Here is a 16,637-nt window from a genome sequence, read left to right on the forward strand (position 1 = left end):
AAGAGTAAATCTGAATTTTTACATAAAATACAAATCTCTGTCTGTACTTGACGGTCACTGTAGACTGGCTAATCCCTTATCAGCTTAAGCAATGTATATATCATGCACTAATAATCCACGCACAGATATTTCTATCTAGATACAAATATATTTGTTTATGAATATAGACTAGAAACTAAACTAGTCAGGCATAGATAAACATCTTCTTAAAGTACCAATTAACAAGTCTCGCCATAGGTCAGATAGCCTACAAAAGTAATAACCATAAAGCAAAAGAAGAATTTAAAGTCTGTCCTGTGTTCAATAAAGTTAAATTTTTCTTAAGAAAAAGGAAAAGGCCCAGAAAAAATCAAGATGTGACAGTCCTCATGGGCGTCTGGGGTCATTTTAGGGGACAAAATAAAAGCCATTTATTTCACTACAGAATGTTTCAAGTATGTGAGCTTAGAAGAAACACCTTAAATTTACTAATTATGAAGACTATTGATACAAAAAGGTATACATGAAAAGAATTTTTTAAAAAATGGAACAATAATTTCACTTGGCAATAATTAACTCTATAGAAACATATTTGTTTCCTATTCTGTCTGTGGTTAATTCAGACCCCCTGGGAAACAGACATCAAGACAGAGTTAGAAGGGCAAGACATTCTTTGGGGTAACACCTGTGAAGCATAAAGGGAAGTGGGAACAACAGTAGGTAGAAAAACATCAGACCTTCTACCAGACGCAGGTCTGACACCTGCAGAAAACGGGAGGGGTTATTGGATAGAAAGAACCTTTGACTATAGCATAGCTCTGAGAAAGAAGTCTCACCAGGCTAGTAGGGATCCTCGAAGACTCTGTAGAGGACTACTTCCTTGAGCAGAAATGGCCTGATTCTAGTCATTTTCTGAGATGCCTGGGGAAAGTGTAAATCAGTATGACTCTTGCGGTGCATCAAGTCACTCTCAAAGGAGAGCTCAGTAGCACATTCTTGCAACTTCCAGAGTCTGAAGATTTTTGTAACTCACATTTAAATATGCGAAATAAGATAGCTGTCACATTACTCTATTTGATAAACTTTTTTTTTTTCCTTTTTTTTTTTTTATTGTTGGGGATTCATTGAGGGTACAATAAGCCAGGTTACACTGATTGCAATTGTTAGGTAAAGTCCCTCTTGCAATCATGTCTTGCCCCCATCAAGTGTGACACACACCAAGGCCCCACCCACCTCCCTCCTTCCCTCTTTCTGCTTCCCCCCCATAACCATAATTGTCATTAATTGTCCTCATATCAAAATTGAGTACATAGGATTCATGCTTCTCCATTCTTGTGATGTTTTACTAAGAATAATGTCTTCCACGTCCATCCAGGTTAATATGAAGGATGTAAAGTCTCCATTTTTTTTCATGGCTGAATAGTATTCCATGGTATACATATACCACAGCTTGTTAATCCATTCCTGGGTTGGTGGGCATTTAGGCTGTTTCCACATTTTGGTGATTGTAAATTGAGCTGCACTAAACAGTCTAGTACAAGTGTCCTTATGATAAAAGGATGTCTTTCCTTCTGGGTAGATGCCCAGTAATGGGATTGCAGGATCAAATGGGAGGTCTAGCTTGAGTGCTTTGAGGTTTCTCCATACTTCCTTCCAGAAAGGTTGTACTAGTTTGCAGTCCCACCAGCAGTGTCAAAGTGTTCCCTTCTCTCCACATCCACGCCAGCATCTGCAGTTTTGAGATTTTGTGATGTGGGCCATTCTCACTGGGGTTAGATGATATCTCAGGGTTGTTTTGATTTGCATTTCTCTAATATACAGAGATGATGAACATTTTTTCATGTGTTTGTTAGCCATTCGTCTGTCGTCTTTAGAGAAAGTTCTATTCATGTCTCTTGCCCATTGATATAAGGGATTGTTGGCTTTTTCATGTGGATTAATTTGAGTTCTCTATAGATTCTAGTTATCAAGCTTTTGTCTGATTGAAAATATGCAAATATCCTTTCCCATTGTGTAGGTTGTCTCTTTGCTTTGGTTATTGTGTCCTTAGCTGTACAGAAGCTTTTCAGTTTAATGAAGTCCCATTTGTTTATTTTTGTTGTTGTTGCAATTGCCATGGCAGTCTTCTTCATGAAGTCTATCCCCAGGCCAATATCTTCCAGTGTTTGTCCTAAGCTTTCTTGGAGGATTTTTATTGTTTCCTGCCTTAAGTTTAAGTCCTTTATCCATCTTGAATCAATTTTTGTGAGTGGGGAATGGTGTGGGTCCAGTTTCAGTCTTTTACATGTAGTCATTCAGTTCTCCCAACACCATTTATTGAATAGGGAGTCTTTCCCCCAAGGTATGTTATTGTTTGGTTTATCGAAGATCAGGTGGTTGTAAGATGTTAGTTTCATTTCCTGGTTTTCTATTTGATTCCAAATATCTATGTCTCTATTTTAGTGCCAGTACCATGCTATCTTCACCACTATGGCTTTGTAGTACAGCCTAAAATCCAGTATGGTGATGCCCCCAGCTTTGTTTTTATTAATAAGAACTGCCTTAGCTACACTTGGTTTCTTCTGGTTCCATACAAAACGCAGAATCATTTTTTCCAAATCTTGAAAGTACGATGTTGGTATTTTGATAGGAATGGCATTGAATAGGTAGATTGCTTTGGGAAGTATAGACATTTTAACAATGTTGATTCTTCCCGTCCATGAGCATGGTATGTTCTTCCATTTGTTAATGTCCTCTGCTATTTCCTTTCTGAGGATTTCATAGTTTTCTTTATAGAGGTCCTTCACCTCCTTCGTTAGGTATATTCCTAGGTATTTCATTTTCTTTGAGACTATGGTGAAGGGAGTGTGTCCTTAATTAGCTTCTCATCTTGACTGTTATTGGTGTACACAAAGGCTACTGACTTGTGGACATTGATTTTATATCCTGAAACATTACTGTATTTTTTGATGACTTCTAGAAGTCTTGTGGTTGAGTCTTTGGGGTTCTCTAAGTATAAGATCATGTCATCAGCAAAGAGGGAGAGTTTGACCTCCTCTGCTCCCATTTGGATTCCCTTTATTTCCTTGTCTTGCCTAATTGTATTGGCTAGAACTTCCAGCACTACGTTGAATAGTAAAGGTGACAGAGGACAACCTTGTCTGGTTCCAGTTCTAAGAGGAAAAGCTTTCAGTTTTACTCCATTCAGTAAAATATTGGCTGTGGGTTTGTCATAGATAGCTTCAATCAGTTTTAGAAATGTGCCACCTATGCCTACACTCTTCAGTGTTCTAATTCGAAAAGGATGCTGGATTTTATCAAATGCTTTTTCTGCATCTATTGAGAGGATCATGTGATCTTTATTTTTGCCTCTGTTAATATGGTGGATAATGTTTATAGACTTGCGTATGTTAAACCAGCCTTGCGTCTCTGGGATGAAGCCTACTTGATCATGATGAATGACTTTTTTGATGATAAGCTGTAATCTATTGGCTAGGATTTTGTTGAGAATTTTTGCGTCTATGTTCATGAGTGAGATTGGTCTGAAATTCTCCTTTTTGTTTGGGTCTTTTCCTGGTTTGGGTATCAGGGTGATGTTTGCTTCATAGAATGTGTTGGGGAAGATTCCTTCTTCCTCAATTTTTTGGAATAATTTCTGCAGTACAGGAATAAGCTCTTCCTTGAAGGTTTGATAGAATTCTGGAGTGAAGCCATCTGGACCAGGGCATTTTTTGGTTGGAAGCTTTTTTATTGTTTCTTTGATGTCAGTGCTTGAAATTGGTCTGTTCAGGAGCTCTATTTCTTTCTGGCTGAGTCTAGGGAGAGGGTGTGATTCCAAATATTGATCCATTTCCTTCACATTGTCAAATTTCTGGGCATAGAGTTTCTGGTAGTATTCAGAGATGATCTCTTGTATCTCTGTGGGATCAGTTGTTATTTCCCCTTTATCATTTCTGATTGAGGTTACTAGAGATTTTACTTTTCTATTCCTCATTAGTCTGGCCAATGGTTTATCTATTTTATTTATTTTTTCAAAAAACCAACTCCTTGTTTCATTAATTTTCTGAATGATTCTTTTGTTTTCAATTTCATTGATCTCTGATTTGATTTTGGATATTTCTTTTCTTCTACTGAGTTTAGGCTTAGATTGTTCTTCTTTTTCCAATTCCATAAGATCTCTTGTGAGATTGTTGATGTGCTCTCTTTCTGTTTTTCAAATGTAGGCATCTAAAGCGATGAATTTTCCTCTCAAAACTGCTTTTGCAGTATCCCACAGGTTTTGGTAGCTTGTGTCTTCATTGTTGTTATGCTCAAGGAAGTTAATGATTTCCTGTTTTATTTCTTCCTGCACCCATCTGTTATTCAACAGAAGATTGTTTAATTTCCATGCCTTTGGGTGGGGTCGAGCATTTTTGTTAGAGTTGAGTTCCACCTTTAGCGCCTTATGGTCTGAGAAGATACAAGGTAAAATTTCAAATCTTTTGATTCTGTTGATATTTGTTTTGTGTCCCAGGATATGATCAATTTTGGAGAATGTTCCATGGGGTGATGAGAAGAATGTATATTCTTTATCTTTGGGATGGAGTGTTCTATATGCGTCTATCAAGCACAGTTGTTCTAGGGTCTCATTTAAGTCTCTTATATCCTTGTTTAATTTCTGTTTAGAGGATCTGTCCAGCTCTGTAAGAGGAGTGTTAAGGTCCCCTGTTATTATGGTATTATCAGATATCATATTGCTCAGACTGAGTAAGGTCTGTTTCAAGAATCTGGGAGCATTTAAATTGGGTGCATAGATATTTAGAATTGAAATGTCTTCTTGTTGTATTTTTCCCTTGACCAATATAAAGTGACCATCTTTGTCTTTTTTGACTTTAGTTGCTTTAAATCCACATGTATCTGAAAATAAGATTGCAACTCCTCTTTTCTTCTGAATTCCATTTGCCTGAAAAATTGTCTTCCAACCCTTGACTCGGAGCTTTAATTTGTCTTTTGAAGCCAGGTGTGTTTCTTGCAGACAGCAAATGGATGGCTTGTGTTTTTTAATCCAGTCGACCAATCTATGTCTCTTCAGCGGGGGAATTCAAGCCATTAACATTTATCGAGATGATTGATAAGTGTGGTAGTATTCTATTCGTCTTATTTTGTGAGTCCATTGCTTAGTTTTATCTTTTGCATCAGTGTGGAGGTTAGGTTCTGTCCTTTAATTTCTGAGTTCTTACTTTGCTGCTGATCCATTGTGGTGGTCAGTGTGCAGAACAGGTTGAAGTATTTCCTGTAGAGCTGGTCTTGTGGTGGCGAATTTCCTCAATGTTTGTATATCCGTAACTGATTTGATTTCTCCATCAATTTTGAAGCTTAGCTTAGCAGGGTACAGAATTCTGGGCTGGAAATTGTTCTGTTTAAGTAGATTAAAGGTAGATGACCATTGTCTTCTTGCTTGGAAAGTTTCATTAGAGAAATCTGCGGTCACTCTGATGGATTTGCCCCTGTAGGTCAACTGGCGCTTACTCCTGGCAGCTTGCAGAATCTTTTCTTTTGTCTTGACTTTGGACAGGTTCATCACAATGTGTCTTGGAGAAGCTCGGTTAGAGTTGAGGCGACCTGGGGTCCGATAGCCCTCTGAAAGCAGTGTGTCAGAATCTTTGGTGATATTTGGGAAATTTTCTTTTATAATATTCTCTAGTATGGCTTCCATTCCTCTGGGGCATCCTTCTTCCCCTTCTGGAATTCCTATAACTCGTATGTTGGAACGCTTCATAAAGTCCCATAATTCTGACAGTGAACATTCTGCTTTCTCTCTCTTCTTTTCTGCCTCTTTTACTATCTGAGTTATCTCAAAAACTTTGTCTTCTAACTCTGAAATTCTTTCTTCTGCATGGTCTAACCTGTTGCTGATACTTTCCATTGCATCTTTAAGTTCCCTGATTGACTGTTTCATTTCCTTCAGCTCTGCTATATCCTTTTTATATTCTTCATATCGTTCATCTCTGATTTGATTCTGTTTTTGGATTTCCTTTTGGTTATTTTCCACTTTATTAGCAGTTTCCTTCATTGTTTCTATCATTTCTTTCATTGTTTTCAACATGTGTATTCTAAATTCCCTTTCTGTCATTCCTAACATTTCTGTATAGGTGGAATCCTCTGCAGTAGCTACCTCATGGTCCCTTGGTGGGGTTGTTCTGGTCTGGTTCTTCATGTTGCCTGGAGTTTTCTGCTGATTCTTCCTCATGGGTGATTTCTTTTATCTGTTTCCTTGCCCTAATTTTCCTTTCACTTCCTCTTGCTCTTTAAGTTCTCGTGCCTGTGGAGGGTTTTCCACTGTTTTAGTCCTCCTCTTGGGGTCCAGAAGTCTCTCGCTGACTCCTTGTATCCTCTCAGGGGTGATGATAGGCAGATCCCACCAGCCAGAGATACCTGGAGTCCTATATCCCCAGACTCACGGTGCCCAGATGCAAGGAAGCTGTTACTCGGCTGCCACCTTGCTCCGCCTCCTGATGTCCTGCGAACTTTCGTGGGCTGCGCTATGGGAGTCCAACGAAGTTTTCCTGGTGAACTACTTTCACGTGGGCCTGGGGGGTGGAGAGCTGCCCGCACTAGTTCCAAAAGTTCTGGTCCTCCTCGCCCCGGAGCTGAAAGCCCCAGCTCTCCCACCCCGCCGCACTCAGCTCCACTCACTGCCTTCCCCACCCTGCCCGCCCTACACCATGTCAGGAATCCGGGCAGACACCGCGCCGGGAGCTGACATCACTCTATTTGATAAACTTTGCTTTAATAGCCTTATTGTCAGGATTGACCTCATAATTATCTGTCAAAATCATTGATAAACTTTTTCAAAACCAACAAATATATATAATAGCTATCTTTACGGTAATGTGGGGTTTTTGTTTATTTTTTTTTAATTCTAAGAGTCCATTCAAAGGTTTGTGGAGCATCAGTGTGCCAAAAATCACACCAAACCCCAAGATACAGCAGAATCTCTGCCCTCTCTGACTAGTTGTTTCTCAAAGAATTCTGGTATTCCAGATGGAAATAGTAAGCTTCCTATCCTGTGAACTTGACAATGAGTGTTTCTGGTACTATTTTTATTTTTTTTAGTCGATATGCCCATCTTTGCCTTTCTCAAGATACTATTTTGTTTTGTGATTAACATTGCAATTTAACTCTTCACCTTGTATCTTCTCCTTGCTAAAAGAAAGACGGCTATGTTACTTTTTATATAAATTTATCATTTATTTGTTTAAAAAAAAAAAACATCAAATACGTACTATATACCAAAAACCATGCTGGGAAGTATTTAGTTACCGAATCTCATTTAATGCCAATATTCCTATGAGATAGTTACCATGCCTGCTATTTTGAAGTGACAAAACAGATGAATAAAGTTGTTATAGGAGTCCAGATTTGCCTCATGTCAAAGCTCATTTTCTTTCTACTGGACCTGCCTGTTTGTTGAAGGTTAGTATGATAAGGAGAACAACTTGAACAGGTCCATGTATTAGCAAATATGGAAGCAAATATGTGTGCTAGAAGGCATACGTCTTTCCAGTTCAAAGCCAACGAGAGATTCTGGGACTAGAAAGATATTTCTATTTCAAGTTTCTTGGTTCTTCACCATTTGGTCCCAAATATCAAGAGAATTTTCCATAAACAAAGTTTCTTGAATAGCTCGTTCAGAATTTCAACAAAGAGTGATGAACATAATGATGGCAGGATTGTGATATTTACCTGAATTTTTCACTTTACAACAATGAAACCTTATAAAATTCTATTAGAATAACAGTAACACCAAAATAAAATGAATAGCCATTTTGTAGATTTACTTAGAGTGATTTCAATTTTAACCCTAATTTTATACTCCATTAGTTTTGAAACTAGACCAAACTTTTATTTTGGTGTAGACCAGTTAAAATGAAATCTGGCTGTCAAAATATCAACCTAGTCTTGTATATCTGCCTTTTAATGATGTATCCATTAAAATATTCCTACATCTATGAATATAATAATTTATATTATCTTGTTTTAGTTAAAACTGGTATATGATTTCTAAAAGTCTGAAGATCACATTTTCTTGCCCACTTTGCTTCTGAGTTCTTATAAACCTCAGAATAAAACTTCTTTAGCCTACAGTCTCTGAAAATGTAGAGGACATTTACAGAACAGAGATCAGTATCCATTAAAAAACGAAACACAGGGGTGGCGCCTGTGGCTCAAGGAGTAGGGCGCCAGCCCCATATATCAGAGGTGGTGTGTTCAAACCTGGTCCTGGCCGAAAGCTGCAAAAATAAATAAAATAAAATAATAAAAAACAAAACACAGTAATTAATTCTTCAGTGATTTATTTGAGTCATTTATCACTGATAAATGTAGAATAATTTAATAGTTGTCTCCCAGGATGCACAGGCCATTAATATGATATTTTCAAAATAACCTCTAAATTTTGCTGGTAGTTTCAGTACCCGTGTAATTCTTAATTCTAATAACAATGTTAAAAGGTAAGAATTATAACAAAGAATCTTCTCTCTGTGTGTCTCTCTATAAACTTAAGCTTCTGAAGAAAATCCCCTTTTCCTTTGAAAGATCAGTGACAACTGTGGCTGTTTTAGCAAATGGAAAAGAAAGTATTCAGATTTAAAGCATGATTATCAAGTGGAGTAACGTTAAGTCAGAAAGACCAAGTTCAAATCCAAATTATCATCCACCAGTAGCATTAACTTAGCATCTCAACCTATTTTCTTCTGATGTAAAAATGGGTAGTGTACATGGGAAGTAAATAAGATAGCTTATGTCAAAACACCTAGAGAAATGGCTGACATGTTTGAACATTCAGAAAATGAGTTGGTTTTATTATGTCAACAGTGCTAGTTATTCTGTTCTTTCTGTACAACGTTTCAAAACATAGAGAATTTTTTGCTATATTCCCTAAGATGCTAAAAGTTTGGCAAAACTATAAACATCAGCATCACAGAAGAGTAATACATGTGAAGAAATAAAAAGTACTTTGAGAAGCTTCTAGTTTCCAGTCTGACATGTAAGCAGCTTAGAAGTCATCACTCTATCCAAACAAGTTAAAAAAGCTGAACAAACTGAAAAATTTGTACCTTCTTAGATCCATTAGTGAAGTGAAAACACAGAGTACATTGCTGCTCCCCAAATTAGAGAGACAGGCAGATATAGAGAATCACACTTAATAGAGAAATAGCTCTGGAGTAGAAACTTTCTTAGAAATCAGTGGGGAGATAGCAAAACATGAATTCTAGTTTATGAGTTGCTGGAGGCTCAATGTACACAAGTCTGAGAGTTAAACACTCTCAGAAGGGCAGCACACTTTTGTGTGTTTCACCTCCAAGAGCATTATCACGTTCACACAAGGAATAGTTGAGAAAAATCTTCTGTTGCTTTTTCCAGAGGAGTGGGGGCATACCTATTTTGAAACACAATAGAGCATTCTGTTCTTATTAACAAAGTCTACCCTAAAGAGAAACTATATATTTTACCAGCACCTAACCTGCTGGGGTTTCAATGCCTAAACAACCTGGGGGAAAAGAAATATGCAACTCCAGCACCTCTAGCCATCTTATTCTACCTCAGAAGGAAGGGGAGAAAGATGAGAAGCACAGGTGAAATTCACAACTCAGGCACACAAGCTCACCAAAAGACTGAGACCTAACTGAAGGACTGCAGAACACTTTTCCCCACTACTTAACTACTACATTAATAAAGCCTATGTATTGAAGTTCTTGGTACCCAGAATATCATGTCTTACTGTTAAAAAAAAAAAAAAAAATCACAATATATACTACAGGGCAAAAAAAAAAAAAAAAAAAAACAGTTTGAAGAAAAAGAACCAACACCAGACCCAAATATAGATATGGCAAGAATGTTGGAATTATGAGATGGAAATTTAAAACAACTCTGGTTGGGCGATGCCTGTGGCTCAAGAAGTAGGGTGCTGGTCCCATATGCCGGAGGTGGTGGGTTCAAACCCAGCCCAGGCCAAAAAAAAAAAAAAAAAACAACTCTGGTTAATATGCTGAGGGCTCTAATGGGAAAAAAAGGTAACATGAAAAAATTGATGGATAATGTCAGCAGAGAGATGAAAATTCTAAGAAAGAATAAAAAAGAGACATCAAACACACTGTAACAAAAATAAAGAATGCCTTGGATGGACTTGTTAGTAGGCTGAATGTGACTGAAAAAAGAATCTTTGAAGTTGAGGTTATATCAATTTAAACTTCCAAAACTAAAAAGCAAAGAGAAAAAGGTAAAACAAAATTTTCCAGATAGAACAGAAAATCCAGACTATCTAATAACTATGAGATAACTACAGAAGGTGCAACATACATGCAATTGGAATACCAGAAGAAAAAGAAGGAGAAAAGAAACAGAAGAAATATTTGAAGCAATAATGTCTGAGAATTATCCCAAATTAATACTAGATAACAAACCACAGATCCAGAAAATTCAAAGAATACCAAGCAGAGAAAATTGTTCCCCAAAACAAGCAAGAAAACAAAGCATACCTAGTTACATCATTTTAAAACCATAATATTAAAGGAAAAAAATCATAAAATATGTCAAAGTAAAATAATACCTTCCCTATAGAGAAGCAAAGATAAAAATCATATCTCACTTCTCAAAAGCCGTTGTAAGCAAGAAAGAGAACAGATTTCAGTATTTAATGTTGAGAGAATGAAACACCAACCTAGAATTCTGTATCTTGTGAAACTAAACCTTAAAAATGGAGAAATAAAAACTTTGGCAAACAAAAATTAAAGAAATTTGTTGCTAATAAATCTACCTTAAAGAAAATCCCAAAGGACGTTATTCAATAGAGAAGAAAATTATATACATCAGAAGCTAGGATCTTCAAAAAGGAAGCATATTAGAGAATGTATAAGTAAAGGTAAAATAAAAACTTTTATTTTTCTTATTTCTAATTTTTCTTATTTAATCCAACAGGAAATAACTTGTTCAAAGTTGTAACAGCTGCTATGTATTTGAAAGTTATGGCTCAATGATGCAAAGGGCAGGAGGGAGTAATTAGAAATGTATGGCTATCATAAGGTACTTGCACTACAAATGAAGTGGCATAGTGTTGCTTGAAAATAGATTTGGATTAGTTGTAAATGGATATTGGATACCCTATGAAAACCGGTTAAGTAAGAGACAAAAATAGGGGCGGCGCCTGTGGCTCAGTGAGTAGGGTGCCGGCCCCATATGCCGAGGGTGGCAGGTTCAAACCCAGCCCCAGCCAAACGGCAACAAAAAATTAGCTGGGCATTGTGGAGGGCGCCTGTAGTCCCAACTGCTGGGGAGGCTGAGGCAAGAGAATCGCGTAGGCCCAAGAGTTAGAGGTTGCTGTGAGCCGTGTGACGCCACGGCACTCTACCCGAGGGCGGTACAGTGAGACTCTGTCTCTACAAAAAAAAAAAAAGAAAAGAAAGAAAAAAGAGGTTGGAGATATTCTTGAAAAGGTCTTACCATTTAACATGTGCTCATGAACTTGTGAGTGTAAGAATAAATTAAGCAGATGTCATTGATATTAAAGATAGTCAATGAAATATTCAACTCTGCTTTATTGCTTGGAGTCTGCAGATATATTGGGTTTTTTGCATATTTAATAAAGCTTCAAAATACTCTTCTGAATCAATATTTTGGTTCCATAAAAAATACATTAGTATTTCTTTATGAAAGATGTCCATATCCCTTGTACCAATCACAAAGGATAATAGTTTCTCCAGTATTCTCTAATGGAACAATGTGACACTTCACTACCTTTGTATTTCATTAGGTGTAGGTCTCTTGCTTTGTGATTCCAGTCACTCCCACAGACTTCAGAGTACATGCCTCCCAAGACCAAAAAGAAAGGTTAGAATGACCTGCCAAATTTATTGCAGCTACCTGTAAACTTGTTAAAATGTGTTTTACAAAAACACTGTTAGAGCAGATTAAAATTAACAAAATCATATTTAAATCCAGGAAGAGAATTAGAAACAATAAATATGGTATTCACAGTTGGGAGGTGAGATAGCTGTAAACATAGAAAGGCACAGAGTCATTAATGGCTCTTTGCTTTGAACATCATATTGCTAGACAATTTTCTTAATTTTATTGCCATCTTACAGCTAATACTTTATCCATTGGCATTCCTGATATGAGTTGTCAATGTAATACACTATGTTTCTTAGCTATTTATGTAGTTTAAGGTTTTATAGTCACTTGTGGGTAAAGAGCCAACCGAGTTTGATTTCAGATTCCACAATTTATGATGGGACGTCTGTCAAGGTGCCTCATCTATTCAGTTATCAATTTCCTCAACTTCAAAATAAGGATAAAATCAAGTGTTTTTGTGACAATTAAATAAGATAATTTCATATATGTCTTATACCCTGTTTCCCCGAAAATAAGACCTACTTACAGGAAAGATAAGACATCCCCTGAAAATAAGACCTAGTGCATCTTTGGGAGCACACCTTAAAATAAGACACTGACTTATTTTCGGGGAAACAGGGTATTACTGCCTCTCAAGGCAATAAAAAAATTGCAGGTCCTTAAACATGGCAGCTAAATTCCTTTTTGTTTTTTGTTGTTTTTGAGACAGAGTCCCATAATGTCACCCTCAGTAGAGTGCAGTGGTATCACAGCTCACATCAACCTCTAACTCCTGGGCTTAAGTGATTCTCTTGCCTCAGCCTCCCAAGTAGCTGTAACTACAGGCACCCACCACAATGCCCAGCTAGTTCCCCCACGATCATAATGTAGGAAGGACTTCTTTTGCTTCTTTAAGAGTAATTCTGCGAGTCAGCCCTATTTCATCAGCCCTCGAACTATTTTAATGTGTAATGTCACAGATTATTTTCATAAATTCCCACAAAACTCTCTAGAGATCTTTTCATCCAGCTAACTCTCTTTTTATTCCAATTGCTCTTATATGACTCATCTTCAGTTTCACCCAATTCATACTTGAATTTTTAAAATTTAGAAATCAAAGAGGAATCAGACAAAAAGGAAGGAGTCTGAAAAAAAAAGTAAAGTAGTAGGTATAAACTGTAGGGAAAATTTCAGGTTGGTATGTTACAATTTGGTTACTGCTACTGATTTGCTGGGGATGATGATTCAGAGACAACAGATCCAATTGAAGGAGTATACCTCTCCACCAACATCAAACATCTAAAAGTACTGAAGTCGGTTTTCTTTATTGTATTTAATTCTGTAACATAAAACAGACATTTTTAACTTTTATGATCACAAAACTTTTTGAAAATAGAAACTACAAAAATTCAATACTATACAAATGCAAATATAAAAGAATTTCTATGAGTTCCAAGGAACCTCTGAAGCCTTCCTGTGGATCCTCTAAGGCTATAATAACAGCAAATTGTAAAAGCTTGACTTGAATGTGACAATACACCTAAAAGTTTTCTTATGTCTTTTTTATTTGGAATTTCCTACAGGTAATTAAGTAGTTTGCATAGAGTAGATGCCTGTATATAGGCAGATGCAGCCTCCTCCTCATGCGTATTCATCAACTTAGAAAACACGAGCATCCCCCTGGAAAAATGAACTGAGAAGCAGCCCAGCATATTGCTTAGATATCCCTAAAGGCAAATAAACCTTAATAGACACTCCAGTGGGCAGTGGTTCTATAGTTACAATCTCTTATCCCAGAGATATTGAGTAGAGCTCCAGGATTCCTCCTATTAAGGGTCCCAGGCTCCCACACTATCCTTAAAATAAGACATCAATAGCAACCTCAACTACCAAGAGGAACACATAACAAAACTCATGATGGCTATCTTTGTCCTGCATTTTACCTACCTAACTTTTAGTTCTTACAGCAAAGTATTATTGCCACCAATTTTACAGATGAGAACATTGAACCTCTGAAAGACAGAGTGATTTTTCCCACTGTCAAACACCAAATGGATTATTTTCATTACACCACAGACAAATAAATAAAAGTAGCTCCTTAGGATATTCTCTGGATATTCACCACAAAAACTTATATCCCCAAATGCCCTTAGTGCCCACCAAAGTCATGCATATGAAAGAAAAAGTGTAAAATATCCTCTCTCTCCATCAGGTTAACTAGCACTGACTCGGTCTTTTTCTCTGAACATCTTTCAGAATAAATAAATCGCAGCTACTGTTTCGGAGTACAACAATGTCTTAGGCGGCACATTGTTATTTTAAGTTTTTGCCTCTGTGTCTGGAAATCAATTGACAACTGGAGTCTGGGAGGACTGTCTGCTTCCTGCCCCTCATCTGTTCCTTCTCCCCTCCTCTCCCCACCGCACCTCCACCTCTTCACTAAATGACAGACTGACAGACATGACTAAGTGTACCTTGTTTAAACATCTGCTTTATTACTGATGAGTGACTGCCCTGTGGGGCAGGATTTTTTTCTTATCTTTTGCTCAGGAATTTAGATGGTCAGATTAGAAAGCTGAACTGCTTGGAAGATCCTGACAGCTGCCTCTTACTTTCTCTAAGACCACCGTGAATGCTGAGGCATTGCACTCAGACAATGTTCAGTCGTGGAACAACTGTCTAAGTACCTGTCTATGCCCAGCCTGCATTGAACTGAGGAATCCCACTTCCACACCCAAGGATTAGTTTTCTTTTGGGAAATAATTGGATAAAGAACCATTATTCTGTAAATGTTATGAATCTGTTAAGGATCAGTTGCTGCAGTTGTGTGGCAGAGTGACTGTTGAGAAGAATGACTATTGGTGGAACTACAGTAAAACGCAGAGAAAGCTAATGACAAGAAAGCAAGCCGAAAATGTTATGTATAATAGAAAGTACAAGGAAGAGCGCGGGTTTCATAAAATAGCCCATAGATCTTTTAAAATGTGTAGCTCTTTTTAGAACTTCTTTTAAAAAGTATTCTAAAACAGAGAACATCTGGCGTTCAAATATCAGATATAATGACTTTGAATTCAGCAATATGGAAGAAAATAAGTATTGAATTCCAAAAATACGTATTATTACACTCTATCCTTCAGGAAAGAAAAGTATGACTCATTCTGACTCAATGCACAAGAATTATATTCCATAAAAAATAGTTATATCAGGGAGTTTTATTGTATGTGTAGAAATTGAGACTCTCAAAACAAAGAAAGAAATCAGTTTTGGGAGGTAATAACAGGAAATAAATACAGGAAGGTAATATAAAGGGAAGAGAACAATAATACTACAAATTACTTTAGGGGGGCCCTTAAATCTCTGTACTCAGCTAAACACTTGTTGGTCACCTTTTCTACTACATTAAGCTCATTGAGTTTTGATAGAGCTTTTCTCTACCAATGTTACTCTTTCTCTAGAGCTTCCCTTATATATTTCCTCCATATTCATTCAAGATGCAGCTTAAATGTCACACTACTCAGAGAGTTCTTCCTTAAATGTGCAATTTCAAGAGCTCCCAGACACTCAGTATCACTTGACTTTGTTCCATTTTTACTACTTTTAATTTTCTGGGGGGCGGGGGAGTCCAAACGTTTTTAATCTTTCAGAAAACCTAGCTCATTCACCACTGTATTGTTAGCACTTAGCATGTAATGGATAGTTAATAAAAATTTGTTGAGACTAAGATTGGAAGAATACAGAGAAGATGAGCATGGCCTCTGCACAAGGCTGACACACAAATTCATAAAGTGTTCTATATTTTTTTTTTTTTTTTTTTTGTAGAGACAGAGTCTCACTGTACCGCCCTGGGGTAGAGTGCCGTGGCATCACACGGCTCACAGCAACCTCTAACTCTTGGGCTTACGCGATTCTCTTGCCTCAGCCTCCCGAGCAGCTGGGACTACAGGCGCCCGCCACAACGCCCGGCTATTTTTTGGTTGCAGTTTGGCCGGGGCTGGGTTTGAACCCGCCACCCTCGGCATATGGGGCTGGCGCCCTAATTCAAGCAAATCAGCAAGGAAAAATCAAACACCTCCCTTAAAAAGTGGAAATAGACATGAACAGAAATTTTGCATTTGAAAATAGTGTAATGGCCAAGAAAAATGTGAAAAAATTGCCCAACCTCTCTAATTATCAGGGAAATGCAAATCAAACAAGGTGCTATCACCTAACTCCAGTGAATATAGCTCACATCAGAAAGCCCCAAATTAGCAGATGGTGGCATGGGTGCAGAAAGAGAACACTCATTCACTGTTGGTGGGACTGCAAACTAGCACACCCTCTGTGGAAAGCAGCATGGAGGTAGTGAGTTGACATACTTTTCCAGTGTCTGAAAGAGATTCTAGAGACTGCCACTCTTCCAACACAGAGGGTCTAGATCTAAAAGACATGCAATGTACTTGATCGAAGCAGAAATGTTTGCCTTACCTACTGCAACTAGAGTTATTATTATAAATCCAGAGATGAGAAATGAGCCACCTCCCCCAAATTGGGGGGGTGGACTAACTTTGCCCTCTATAATACGTTTCCCAATAAAAAGCACAGTCTTACTAATTTAACAACAGTTACTCATGTACTGCCCACCTGTGGGGATTGGATCAGGAATTACCTTTCCTAAGTGGAAATGTAGCCATGTAATGAGGCTCTCATTTAATGAATACTGGCACATAGAATGTGCTCCATAAATATTTTATTGAGAAATAGAAACATAGGAATTTTTTTTTTTTTTTTAGATAGAGTCTCACTCTGTGGGCAGTGTACCATAGCATCAT

At 37.5% G+C, this 16,637-nt stretch overlaps 1 pseudogene; it reads left to right on the forward strand.

Annotated features, from left to right (window-relative positions):
* The first annotated feature begins 15,529 nt into the window (after positions 1 to 15,529).
* On the forward strand, positions 15,530 to 15,629 carry LOC128580061 (uncharacterized; annotated as a pseudogene).
* Positions 15,630 to 16,637: the final 1,008 nt, after the last annotated feature.

This window comes from Nycticebus coucang, chromosome 2 (genome assembly GCF_027406575.1).
Source record: "Nycticebus coucang isolate mNycCou1 chromosome 2, mNycCou1.pri, whole genome shotgun sequence".
Classification (NCBI taxonomy): Eukaryota; Metazoa; Chordata; class Mammalia; order Primates; family Lorisidae; genus Nycticebus; species Nycticebus coucang.